At 41.0% G+C, this 13,335-nt stretch overlaps 1 protein-coding gene across 20 annotated transcripts in view; it reads right to left on the bottom strand.

The window, feature by feature from the left end:
• The window catches only part of LOC118401430 (polyamine-transporting ATPase 13A3-like), a 57,668-nt gene that overhangs the window by 43,906 nt on the left and 427 nt on the right, over positions 1–13,335 (bottom strand). The window lies entirely within an intron of this gene.

Below are 13,335 nucleotides of genomic sequence, written 5' to 3'. Positions count from 1 at the left end.
CAATTCAGCCACCCACACCGGCTGCATACATTTCAAAACAACCTGAATGAAAGGCTTGACTTCAGGGTAACCAAGTCTTCAAAAACCAGTAACTCAGCAATTTGGATGGCTCAGAAGAGACAGACGCCAGTCCTTCTCTTGTTTTCCCTCTCCTGTTCTTGGACACGGAGAGAATAGCTAACAATAAGCCCTGACCCAATGACGGAGGTCATAATTCATGGAAGCATTTGGAGGGAAAATGTTTTGTTGCAGTCATGCTCTCAGCTCAATACGCTTTCTTTATCACTTCCCCTCCTAATCACTGGGCTTTGTTCCCGGCCGTGCTAACATTCAGTGGCCTTGGTCACCTGCTCTCAGATCAGCTCTGGCCAGGACCCTGGACCCCCTGCCTCGACTCGCAGGTCAGCGCTGCCTTGGCTTTTGTTCTAGTGTGAACCCCCTCCTGTTAGAGCCTCTACTGAGCCAAGTACCAGACAAGGTACTGTGAAATCCATGGTTGCAATTCATGTGTCCCTCTCGCGACTGTACATTTTGTGGTATGAGATTAATTCAGAGCAATAATTTCTGTTAAACGGGTGCAATTAAAGTTGAATTGAACTGGATTGATTGTAGAGGTAAAGTAGAAACATGTTTTACAACCAATGCAAATGGCAGGAGTATTTAGATAAACTTATTTTTTTTTTTAAATGAAAACCTTGACTTTTTAACAGAAAATAAAGAGCACCGGCCTTTTGCAAATGTATATGCAATGCTGAACTCAATCCCAACCTGTCAAAACAACATGACTCACCTAGTCAAACTCACCTTAAGATTCAGTAGGAGTCCCTAACTCTAAGCCATAGCCAAAAGTAGTAGTCAGGTCTCACTCAATCTTATTAGTGTCAAGATGAGGGACTCACGTAATCCTAAGTGGAGACCGCTCAAACGCTATATCTCAGAACAGACAAGACCATGGAGCTAATGTTAGAGATGGCATTCATACACCAACCAGGACGGGGAAAAAAAATGTAAAATAAATTTCTTTAAATCAAGAGATGAGATCGGGGAGTGAGGTTAAACAAGGTCTAACCTAATGCAGCTGTTCTCAATATCAAATCGTTTCTGGGTAACAAGTACCTTACTCTGTTTCCAATTAAAATGGTCAAAAATAGCTTCTTAGCTAAGAGCAATTTCTCAAGCAAGAATTTCTGGGAGTGGTATGAGTAGAGATGAGAAAAATGAAAACTAGATGTTATTGGTAGAGGTTTGGAACTCTTTCTTATTAGACTATTAACTCATTTAATCGCCTGGTGTCACCAGGCAGGTCAAAACTCCATCCCACCAGGCAGAAATTTTAGGCAGTCCTCAAAACAGGGCAGTGTGGAAGTGTGGAAATATATAAAACACAGAAAAATCTACACCCTGGTTAGAGGTGTGTGTAGGCCAGGAGAGAGGAACTCAGAGGAGAAGACAAAAACAAAATGTAGACATCAAAACGGCCGTGGAGCCCTAAATCAGGCCACATGCTCCTGGATTAGCCGTGGCATGGCCCTACAGCCTGGGAAAAACTGCTGATAACACCCTCAGAGAGATTATGCAATATTTTTTTACATACAAATCAAGGCGAAAAATGATGCTCAAGCGCCTTGCATCAAGATTTTCTCTGCAGTTGGAGCATTCATGAGGAAACTAAGGTGAAGACAGTCTCCTCTTGGCCTCAAGTTAAGTCTTAACGTAAACTAAAGATGATACAGCCAGGCTAATCTCCTATTATCAAAGATTTAGCCTACCTCCAAGATGCTTCTGATCACAGAAAATAAAAATAGGATGGTAGAAGTAATTTTATTCCTCCCAAGCAGTTTAGTTATTTTTTCAAATAAACGTATTTCCTGTTCACTTTTATCCCAAGGTTCATTCAAGTTCCTTGATTTGGGGTAAGCCCTCATTTCCTTAAGGGCCTTAAGGGCCTAGTTGGCACACCAAGTGAAGGCCAGAAATGACTCAAGGAGTAAACACTCCGTGGAGAGAGAAGTCTCATGATGATTTGTAATTTCAAAGAGTGACTCATCCTTCCCAATTGAAGGGTGATTGTGACAATGAAATCATCATATCCCTGAAAGGGAATAGTGAATCAGTCAGTAGTAAAAACCCGCTATGGGTCAACAGAACCTACAGCATCATATTTAGTTTGGCAAGTCTTGGCATTGGCCGGTGAACCACTACAGGAAAGGTCAGACTCATATTTAGCCACACAAACAATGGGTTAATCATTGGTATGACAGCACCTCTGGATTGTTAGAGGAGAAATACCACTAACACTATCTGCCATAGTTAGGCTAGACTTTACCATATTTCTAAAATGACAAACTAGGAAACGGGCAAAAGCAGTGCGGGAGGAGCACCCTTCTTAAAGCTAACATTAAATCTGCGCTGCTCAGTCGTGTTGTCAACAACGGAGCAGGATACATTTTCAGAAACATAGAACATCTCTTTTCGATAAAACATGTTTTGAAATGTCAAATTAGTTTTTATTGGGAAGGCAGATAAAGACTATCAAAAGCATTCACTTTTGATTTTGAAAACAGAATCCTACTCATTACTCTGCATGTTTTTGTTTTGAGTAGAAATCACACTCAGCTAAGACAGGCCACCTGGCTCACACCCGGGAGAAAGCCTGGTTCCAAAAAAAGGTTATGCAATGTAGGCATACAGTATCAAATGATATTGATACTGTATGCCTACTAATACAAAGACCAAAAAAAAATTAAGGAACCGGAAAGAAAGTTGCGCATATTATATTTGTGCAAAGTTCCATATAGTTCTCCACTTCCTTCTTGGTCTTTCTATTCAACCTTCATTCATGGCTTTTACATGGATCATATCTACTAGAAAACCCCACAAATTTCTATACACTCATGGATAATGTTTATTCTCAAGCCCTGAAAAGCATTTCAGTGGACAAAAGAAAATATGCTATGTCACAAAACATGACAACTGAGTTACTTCCACAGAAGTAGAATGTGGTTTAGCCAACAGGAACAATAAGCTAGCCTACTTAACTAGAAACAACTGTTTGCTTTAATCGATTTTTCATTATCATTCAATTTGAATAAGAATCCAGATTCAACAATGAAAGAATGCCCCACAAAATGTGAACCAATTTTTAAAGAGAGTAATTTGACAGAAAAATGCAGATAATTTCCAAACCAAGCTGTAGCAGTCTTAAAAATCTAAATACAATTCAACCATCAAGCTTAAAATCATGGGAATAAATTATTTACCAATGATGTCTAACCTGCATCAAACCAGTGTGTAGTACAGAGTAACTATCGCTGTAACAAATTGAGAAAGCATAGCATACACTACAGAAGGGAACATTGATATGACTAACTGCCACTTTGACCCTCATCCAATCAAAAACAAAATACTATAATGAACATTGGGGTTCAGTGTAGAGGTCAACCGATTAATTAGGGCCGATTTAAAGTTTTCATAACTTCATTACACCTTTATTTAACTAGGCAAGTCTGTTAAGAACACATTCTTATTTTCAATGACGGCCTAGGAACGGTGGGTTAACTGCTTCGTTCAGGGGCAGAACGGCAGATTTTTACCTTGTCAGCTCGGGGGATCCATTCTTGCAACCTTACAGTTAACCAGACCAACGCTCTAACCACCTGATTACATTGCACTCCATGAGGAGCCTGCCTGTTATGTGAATGCAGTAAGCCAAGGTAAGTTGCTAAGTTGCTAGCAGGTGAATGCACCAATTTGTAAGTCGCTCTGGATAAGAGCGTCTGCTAAATGACTTAAATGTAAATGTAGAGTAGATAGTAGTAGATCAAGACATTCTCTTCAAATAAGGTCTGTGTTTCGTGCAGGCTTAAACCGCCTCAGCGTTTTGATACCCGTGTAAATTTCACTAGGATAAGGTAACGTTTGTCAACACATTTTCATAAATCCACTCTACAAAAAATATGATCTTCGCTTATATTTAGTCAATATTGATCAGAGTTACCTTGTCCTATGGAAATCTACACAGTTATAAAATTGGCAAGGTGGTGTAAGCCTACACGAAACAGACTTTATTTTAAGTGAATCTAAAAATATCCTATGGAATAAATGAATGAAGGAACCGCTTTTCAGATTTTGCTAGAAGGTGTCATGGGAATTATGACTCACACTTTGGTAGTCAATTCTTACCATGCCCATTATTAAAATAGGATTTCCTGCATATAGAAATTACAGTTTTTGTTTTCAACATTCATCACAGGTAACTTAAACTCTATTTTTATTCAAACAGTTGAGTATTTGTCTCCGAAGCAGACTCTTCAGTATCATTGACACCTCAGAGCTGTGTGTGTGTGTGTTTTACAGATGGCAGAGAAAAGCAGAGCACCAGTGTGGGACTATTACATGGAATTGGCACCAGGGAAAGCAAGGTGTCTTATTTGTGATAAAGATGTAAGCATGGGGTCAGCAACGGCTAAATCAAAAAATACCACCAACCTGTGGAATCACCTTAAGAACACCCATCCAAAAGCCCATAATATGTATTATATTAAGTTAAAATAACATTATTACAAACGTGTGTGTGTGTGTGTGTAAATATATATAAATACATTTCAATATATTTTTAATTATTTTTATTATTTTTTTTTTTTAAGCGGCATCGGCTTTTTTTGTCCTCCAATAAATCGGTATAGGCGTTGAAAAATCATAATTGGTAGACCTCTAGTTCCGTTTTTGGGTAGTGTCAACTGTCATTCAAAAAGCTGGCCATCAGTTGTGAAAGCTATAGCTAGCTGACTGACTTGACAGGTAGCTGAGCTGGCAAGTTCACAGCTGAGAGGGAAAACTGCCAGAAGACATCTAACAACCAATTTTACCTCCCCATTCTCCATCTGACAACTCTCGAGTTACATTCTTGAATGATTTCTAGTGCTCCCACTGAGTCAGTCAGGACATGGAAAAGAGAATAACGTTGGTCACACTTACTTATAATCATTATTTGAAATCACTTATTCACATCATGGCCCGTGTGATGTTGCTGACTGTGTATGACCCATCTTGTGGCAAATCCTAATCATTCTGCGATGGAATGCACATGTAGACCAGGCAGTGGACCAGACAGCGACGATACGGTGCATTTGGAAAGTATTCAGACTCCTTACATTTTGTCACGTTACAGCCTTATTCTAAAATGGATTAAATAGTTTATCCCCCTCAATCTACACACAATACCCCATAATGACAAAACAAAAACAGGTTTAGAAAGTTTTGCAAAAGTATTAAAAAAAAAATTAAAATGAAATTACATTTATATAAGTACACAGAACCGTTAATCAGTAACTTGTTGAAGCACCTAAGGAAGCAATGACAGCGTCATACGCAAAAAGAATCGAGGCTACAAACTTGGCACACCAGTATTTGGGGAGTGTATCCCATTCTTCTCTGCAGAACAAAAGGTTCTACAGCTGCACCATCGAGAGCATCCTGACGGGTTGCATCAGTGCCTGTTATGGCAACCTCCGACCGCAAGACAGTACAGAGGGTAGTGCGTACGACCCAGTACATCACTGGGGCAAAGCTTCCTGCCATCCAGGACCTCTATACCAGGGGGTGCCAGAGGAAGGAGTATTTCCAGACTATTTGCTTTACCCCCCTTTTACGCTACTGTTACTGATATTATCTATGCATAGTCACTTTAACTCCACCTACATCTACATATTACCGCAATTACCTTGACTTACCGGTTTCCCCAAACATCGACTCTGTACCGGTACCCCCTGTATATAGCCTCGCTAGTGTTATTTTACTGCTGCTCTAAGTATTTTACTTTTATTGCTTATATTTCTAACAACTGCATTGTTGGTTAAGGGCTTGTAAGTAGCATTTCACTGTAAGACCTGTTGAATTCGGCACGTGTGACAAATAAAATTTGATTTTGAGATCCTCAAGCTCTGTCAGGTTGGATGGGGAGCGTTGTTGCACAGCTATTTTCAGGTCTCTCCAGAGATGTTCGATCAGGTTCAAGTCTGGGCTCTGGTTGGGCCACTTCAGAGACTTGTCCCGAAGCCACTCCTGAATTGTCTTGGCTGTGTATTTAGTCGTTATCCTGTTGGAAGGTGAACCCTCGCCCTAGTCTGAGGCCCTGAGCGCTCTGGAGCAGGTTGTCATCAAGGCTCTCTGTACTTTGCTCCGTTCATCTTTCCCTCGATCCTGACCAGTCTCCCAGTCCCTGCCGCAGATAAACATCCCCACAGCATGATGCTGCCACCACGTTCCTGGTTTCTTCCAGATGTGACGCTTGGCATTCAGGCCAAAGAGTTCAAACTTGGTTTCATCAGATCAGAGAGTCTTGTTTCTCATTGTCTGAGAGTCCTTTAGGTGCCTTTTGGCAAACTCCAAGCTGGCGGTCATGTAGCTTTTACTGAGTGGCTTCGTCTGGCACTCTACAATAAAAGGCCTGATTGGTGGAGTGCTGCAGAGATGATTGTCCTTCCTCCTGGAAGGTTCTCCCATCTCCACAGAGGAACTCGGGTTCTTGGTCACCTCCCTGACCAAGGTCCTTCTCCCGATTGCTCAGTTTGGCCTGGCGGACACATTAAGGAAGAATCTTGGTGGTTCCAAACTTCTTCCATTTAAGAATGATGGAGGCCACGGTGTTCTTAGAGCCATTCAATGCTGCAGAAATGTTTTGGTACCCTTCCCCAGAACTGTTCCTCAACATAATTCTGTCGCGGAGCTCTACGGACAATTCTTTCAACCTCGTGGTTTGGTTTTCATTCTTGACATACACTGTCAACTGTCGGACCTTATATAGACTGGTGTGCCTTTCCAGATCATGTCCAATCAATTGAAATTACCACAGGTGGACTCCAATCAAGTTGTAGAAACATCAAGAATGATCAATGGAAACAGGATACACCCAAGCTCAATTTCAAGTCTCATGACAAAAGGCTCTAAATACTTATGTCAATGTAAAATTATTATTTTTTTTAACCTGTTTTTTCCTTATTATGGGATAGTGTGTAGATTGACAGGAAAAAGGGGTCTGAACACTTTCCGAATGCACTGTATATCCACACACACACACACTGCTCGTCCTAATATTTATACATTTCTTAATTCCATTATTTTACTTTCAGATGTGTGTATTGTTTGATATTACTGCACTTTTGCAGCTAGAAACACAAGTATTTCGCTACACCCGCAATAAAATCTGCCAAATAAACTCAGCAAAAAAAAGAAAACGGCCCTTTTTCAGGACCCTGTCTTTCAAAGACAATTCGTAAAAATCCATAGAACTTCACAGATCTTCATTGTAAAGGGTTTAAAACACTGTTTCCCATACTTGTTCAGTGAACCATAAACATGCACATGTGGAACAGTCGTTAAGACACTAACGCCTTACAGACGGTAGGCAATTAAGGTCACAGTTATGAAAGCTTAGGACACTAGAGGCCTTTCTGCTGACTCAAAGACACCAAAAGAAAGATGCCCAGTGTCCCTGCTCACCTGCGTGAACATGCCTTAGGCATGCTGCAAGTAGGCATGAGGACTGCAGATGTGGCCAGGGCAATAAATTGCAATGTTCGTACTATGAGACAACTAAGACAGCGCTACAGGGAGACAGGACGGACAGCTGATCGTCCTCACAGTGGCAGACGACGTGTAACACCTGTACAATATCGGTACATCCGAACATCACACCTGCGGGACAGGTACAGGATGGCAACAACTGCCCAAGTTACACCAGGAATGCACAATCCCTCCATCAGTGCTCAGACTGTCCGCAATAGGCTGAGAGGCTGGAATGAGGGCTTGTAGGCCTGTTGTAAGGCAGGTCCTCACCAGACATCACCGGCAACAACGTCGCCTATGGGCACAAACCCACCGTAGCTGGACCAGATAGGACTGGCAAAAAGTGCTCTTCACTGACGAGTTGCAGTTGTGTCTCACCGGGGGTGATGGTTGGATTCTCATTTATCGTCGAAGGAATGAGCGTTACACTGAGACATGTACTCTGAAGCGGGATCGGTTTGGAGGTGGAGGGTTCGTCATGGTCTGGCGCGGTGTTACAGCATCATCGGACTGAGCTTGTTGTCATTGCAGGCAATCTCAACGCTGTGCGTTACAGGGAAGACGTCCTTCTCCCTCATGTGGTACCCTTCCTGCAGGATCATCCTGACATGACCCTCCAACATGACAATGCCACCAGTCATACTGCTCGTTCTGTGCGTGATTTCCTGCAAGAGAGGAATGTTTGTGTTCTGCCATGGCCAGTGAAGAGCCCGGATCTCTTTGAGGACGTCTGGGACCTGTTGGATTGGAGGGTGAGGGCTAGGGCCATTCCCCCCAGAAATGTCCGGGAACTTGCAGGTGCCTTGGTGGAAGAGTGGGGTAACGTCTCACAGCAAGAACTGGCAAATCTGGTGCAGTCCATGAGGAGATGCACTGCAGTACTTAATGCAGCTGGTGGCCACACCAGATAATAACTTACTTTTGATTTTGACACCCCCCTTGTTCAGGGACAGATAATTCCATTTCTATTAGTCACGTCTGTGGAACTTGTCAGTTTATGTCTCAGTTGTTGAGTCTTATGTTCATATAAATATTTACACATGTTAAGTTTGCTGAAAATAAACGCAGTTGACAGAGGACATTTCTTTTTTTGCTGAGTTTGTGTATGCGACCAATAACGTTATTTATTTATTTATCCTGGGCACATTCTTAACCTCACTAGCGTACGTGAGACGGTAGCGTCCCACCTGGCCAACATCCAGTGAAATCGCAGAGCGCAAAATTCGAAAATACTAAATTCAAATATTTAACATTCTTTAAAATATGTGTTATACATCAAAATAAAGCTCAACTTCTTGTTAATCCAGCCGCCGTGTCAGATTTCAAAAAGGCTTTATTGCGAAAGCAATGATGTTCTTCTGTTGGCACTCCAAAATGTCCCAGTTACATTATAAATGGTCCTTTTGCTCGATAATGTCCTTCTTTATATCCATAAAAACTCAGTTTAGCTGGCGCACTTCAGTCAATAATCCACTCAGTTTCCCTCCATCAAAATGAATCCCAAACGTTACTAATAAACTTTTCCAAACAAGTCAAACAACGTTTATAATCAAACCTTAGGTATCCTAATACACAAATAAACAATCAAATTTAAGACGGAGAATAGTGTGTTCATTCCTGGAAGTAAATAAGAAAGAACACGCTTTCCTCAACGCGCTTGGAAATACTACAGCCAAAATGGGAGCCACCTAGAAAAACTACAATTTCAGGTAATTTTTCCAAAAACCAGCCTGAAACTCCTAAAGACTGTTGACATCTAGGGGAAGCCCTTGGAATTGCAATTTGGGAGGATTTGGGCTTATAAATTATAGTACTAGCCATTGAAAATAGCGATAAGCTGAATTTTGTCCTTGGGGTTTCGCCTGCCATATCAGTTCTGTTGTCCTCACAGACATAATTTTAACAGTTTTAGAAACTTTAGTGTGTTTTCTATCTAAACCAATTATATACATATCCTAGCTTCTGTGCCTGAGCAACAGGCAGTTTACTTTGGGCACGCTTTTCATCCGGATGTCAAAATACTGCCCCCTACCCAAGAGAGGTTAGCAGGTTGGCCTGTCAATCCATCCCTGTGGGTGGGATTGTCAGAGTGGAGCAGGGTATTTGAGACAGTCACAGAGTTGGTAGGGTTTCAGACTAGAGGTCGATCGACTATGATTTTTTAAACGCCGATACCGATTATTGGAGAATCAAAGAAAAGCAGATACCGATTAAATCGGACGATTTTATATATTTTTTTATTTGTAATAATGACAATTACAACAATACTGAATGAACACCTATTTTAACTTAATATAATACATCAATAAAATACATTTAGCCTCAAATAATGAAACATATCCAATTTGGATTAAATAATGCAAAAACAAAGTGTTGGAGAAGAAAGTAAAAGTGCAATATGTGCCATGTAAAAAAGATAACATTTAAGTTCCTTGCTCAGAACATGAGAACATATGAAAAAGCTGGTGGTTCCTTTCAACACGAGTCTTCAATATTCCCAGGTAAGAAGTTAGAAGTTGTAGTTATTATAGGAATTATAGGACTATTTATCTCTATACCATTTGGTATTTCATATACCTTTGACTATTGGATGTTCTTATAGGCACTATAGTATTGCCAGTTTAACAGTATAGCTTCCGTCCCTCTCCTTGCCCCTACTTGTGCTTGTACCAGGGACACATTGACAACAGCCACCCTCGAAGCATCATTACCCATCACTCCACAAAAGCTGCGGAGCAAGGGGAACAACTACTTCAAGGTCTCAGAGCGAGTGACGTCACCGATTGAAAAGCTATTAGCGCACAACCCGCTAACTAGCTAGCCATTTCACATCGGTTACACCAGCCTAATCTCAGGAGTTGATGAGCTGTTTATGACTTCAAGCCTAATGCTTGAAGCACAGCGAAGCGCTGCTGGCAAATGCAGAAAAGTTTAATGCTAGCTAGCAACTTACCTTGGCTTCTTGCGGCTCTCGCGAAACAGGTCATCCAGCCTGCCACGCAGTGTTCTCGTGGAGTGCAATGTAATCGGCCACAATCGGTGTCCGAAAATGCAGATTACCGATTGTTGTGAAAACTCTTAAATCGGCCCTAATTAAATCTTCCATTCCGATTAAATCGGTCGACCTCTATTTCAGACATATCAATCGATCACTATCGGTGGGAATTTCAGGGAAGGGATGTTTGAGAGTCCCAGGGTTGTTAGGGTTTCAGACATGTTATTTAATTATTGGGGGTGGGATTTTCGGGGGAAGGGAATAGGTTAGTAATCTAGTCATTTAAACACTTTTTCCCCAATAGGTTTGGGTGGTAACGAGACTGTCATACTGGGATATTTGGTAATACTGGCACTGAACACAAGGGGCGCTGCTATAAAACCCCACTAATATTCTGAAATCCTAAGGTTAGCAATGCTAACAAGTATAATGAAAAAAAAAAACATGAAACAATTTCAAAGATTTTACTGAGTTACAGTTCCTATGAGAAAAATCAGTCAATTGAAATGAATTCATTTGGCCCTAATCTACATATTTCACATGATTGGGAATACAGATCTGATCAAAATGGGCCTCAGGATCACGTCACAGTATTTTTGTGCATTCAAATTGCCACCGATAAAATGCTATTTTGTTCGTGGTCCAAAGCTCATGCCTGCCCATACCATAACCTCACAGCCACCATGGGGCACTCTGTCCACAATATTGACATCAGCAAACCTCTCGCCCACAAAACACCATAAACATGGTCTGCGGTTGTGGGGGCAAGTTGGATGTACTGACAAATGTCTTCAAAAACAACATTTCAGGCAGCTTATGGTCGAGAAATAAACATTGAATTCTCTGGCAACAGCTCTGTTGGACATTCCATGAGTCAGCATGCCAATTTCACGCTCCCTCAAAACTTGAAACACCTGTGGCATTGTGTTGTGTGACAAAACTGCACATTTTAGAGTGGCCTTTTAGGTGCACCTTTGTAATGATCATGCTGTTTAATCAGCTCCTTGATAATCCACCTACCTGACAGGTGTGGCAAAGGAGTAATGCTTATTAACAGGTATGGAAACATATTTAGTCACCAAATTTGAGAGAAATAAGCATTGTTCGTATGGAACATTTCTGCAATCTTTTATTTCAGCTCATGAGACCAACCATTTACATGTTGCGTATATATTTTTGTTCAGTGTACATGTAAAATTCCATAGAGAATGCTAACTAAATGCTGATGAGTGCATTGCGAACATTTTGTAGAGCTTCGGATCTAAACTATACAAGTATATGTAAATAAGAATGTTCTTAACTGTTTTGCCCAAATATAAATTTAAAAAATTAGAATAAGTTACTCAAATTCTACTCACAGTTTGCTGCACGCGCAAAACAAATAATAGGCAGCAAGGCTCTTGATCTATGAGGGGATTCTATGCTGTTGTAACGGATGTGAAATGGCTAAATAGCGTTTCAATCGGTGACGTCACTTGCTCCGAGACCTTGAAGTAGTGGTTCCCCTTCGTCTGCAAGGGCCACGGCTTTTGTGGAGCGATGGGTAACGATGCTTCGTGGGTGACTGTTGTTGATGTGTGCAGAGGGTCCCTGGTTTGCGCCCGGGTATGGGCGAGGGGACAGTCTAAAGTTATACTGTTACACTGTTACCAAGCAAATAATTGATTTAGGACATAGCTAACCACTTAACTAGATAGCTAACTAGCTACTAAATTAGCACACCAAAACACACAACTGCAGAGAATTTAGCACATTTTAGACAGTTAACTTAATAGTTATAAGATATCTAGCTGGCAAAAATGTAGCTGTGAATTCCTTACTGTAATTAGATCACCTGGAGCATGCTGCACAACAGTGAGTTACTCACAAGGCTCCGGACAAACACCACGTGACATGTGACTGGGGACTACCGTAAGCTTCATAATATTGTGACAAGTGAAATTTAGAACGTAATGTTCTTTATCTCCTAACGTATTGTGCAAGTTGACTGCAGGTATTTACTTAACGTGCATATCAGTATTCAAATGTATAAAATAAATAGTAAATAGTTTCATGGTATTGAAAAACCATCCTGTGGCTTTTTCCAAATATCTCAGTATACAGTATATACGGTTTACCAAAGCCTATTTTCCAATATAATTTGTGGCTAAACCTAAGAAAAATAGTTGTGTTCCGTTCATAAATATGGATTCCCCCTGTTAAGAAACTGTTGAAACGTTTACACTCAAATTTTCTGGGGGGACACACTCCCTCCCAAGCTTTTGCACCCCCACTTTCAGACAAAGTTAGGCACCCATGCACTACCTACCTTGATAGTAACATAAGCAAATGCTTGTGTTATTTAATGTTAGTCATCTTAGTGACTTTAGACAGACAACGCAGTGATGAACTGCAATAGCAGCTAAAACATTATCTCGCTAGCTAACCAAGTAACCTTAACTAGCTAATGTTCTCAGATAATAGGGAGAGGGGGGACCAATATGACAGAGCAAGAAAGCTAGCTCGCTCATAGAAATTAAATGAGCTGGATAAATAGCTAGCTTAAGACGCTCGTTCAAGTTTAGCTGTCAATGTGAAACACAGGAGAGACAGCAAACGGACTGGAGGAATCCCCATTTCGTGATACACAAGAACTGGCTACACTACTATGGTATGGCTGAGCATGACTGAACTGTGGCTAGCTGCTAACGTTAGCTTTCTTAGGCTGCGTTTAGACAGGCAGCCCAATTCAGATTTGGTTTTTTCTCTAATTTCTCTTTAGACTAAAAATATCT

This window comes from Oncorhynchus keta, chromosome 22 (assembly GCF_023373465.1).
Source record: "Oncorhynchus keta strain PuntledgeMale-10-30-2019 chromosome 22, Oket_V2, whole genome shotgun sequence".
Classification (NCBI taxonomy): Eukaryota; Metazoa; Chordata; class Actinopteri; order Salmoniformes; family Salmonidae; genus Oncorhynchus; species Oncorhynchus keta.
The sequence above is the reverse complement of the archived record's forward strand: the minus strand, read 5'-3'. Positions and strand labels throughout refer to the sequence as shown.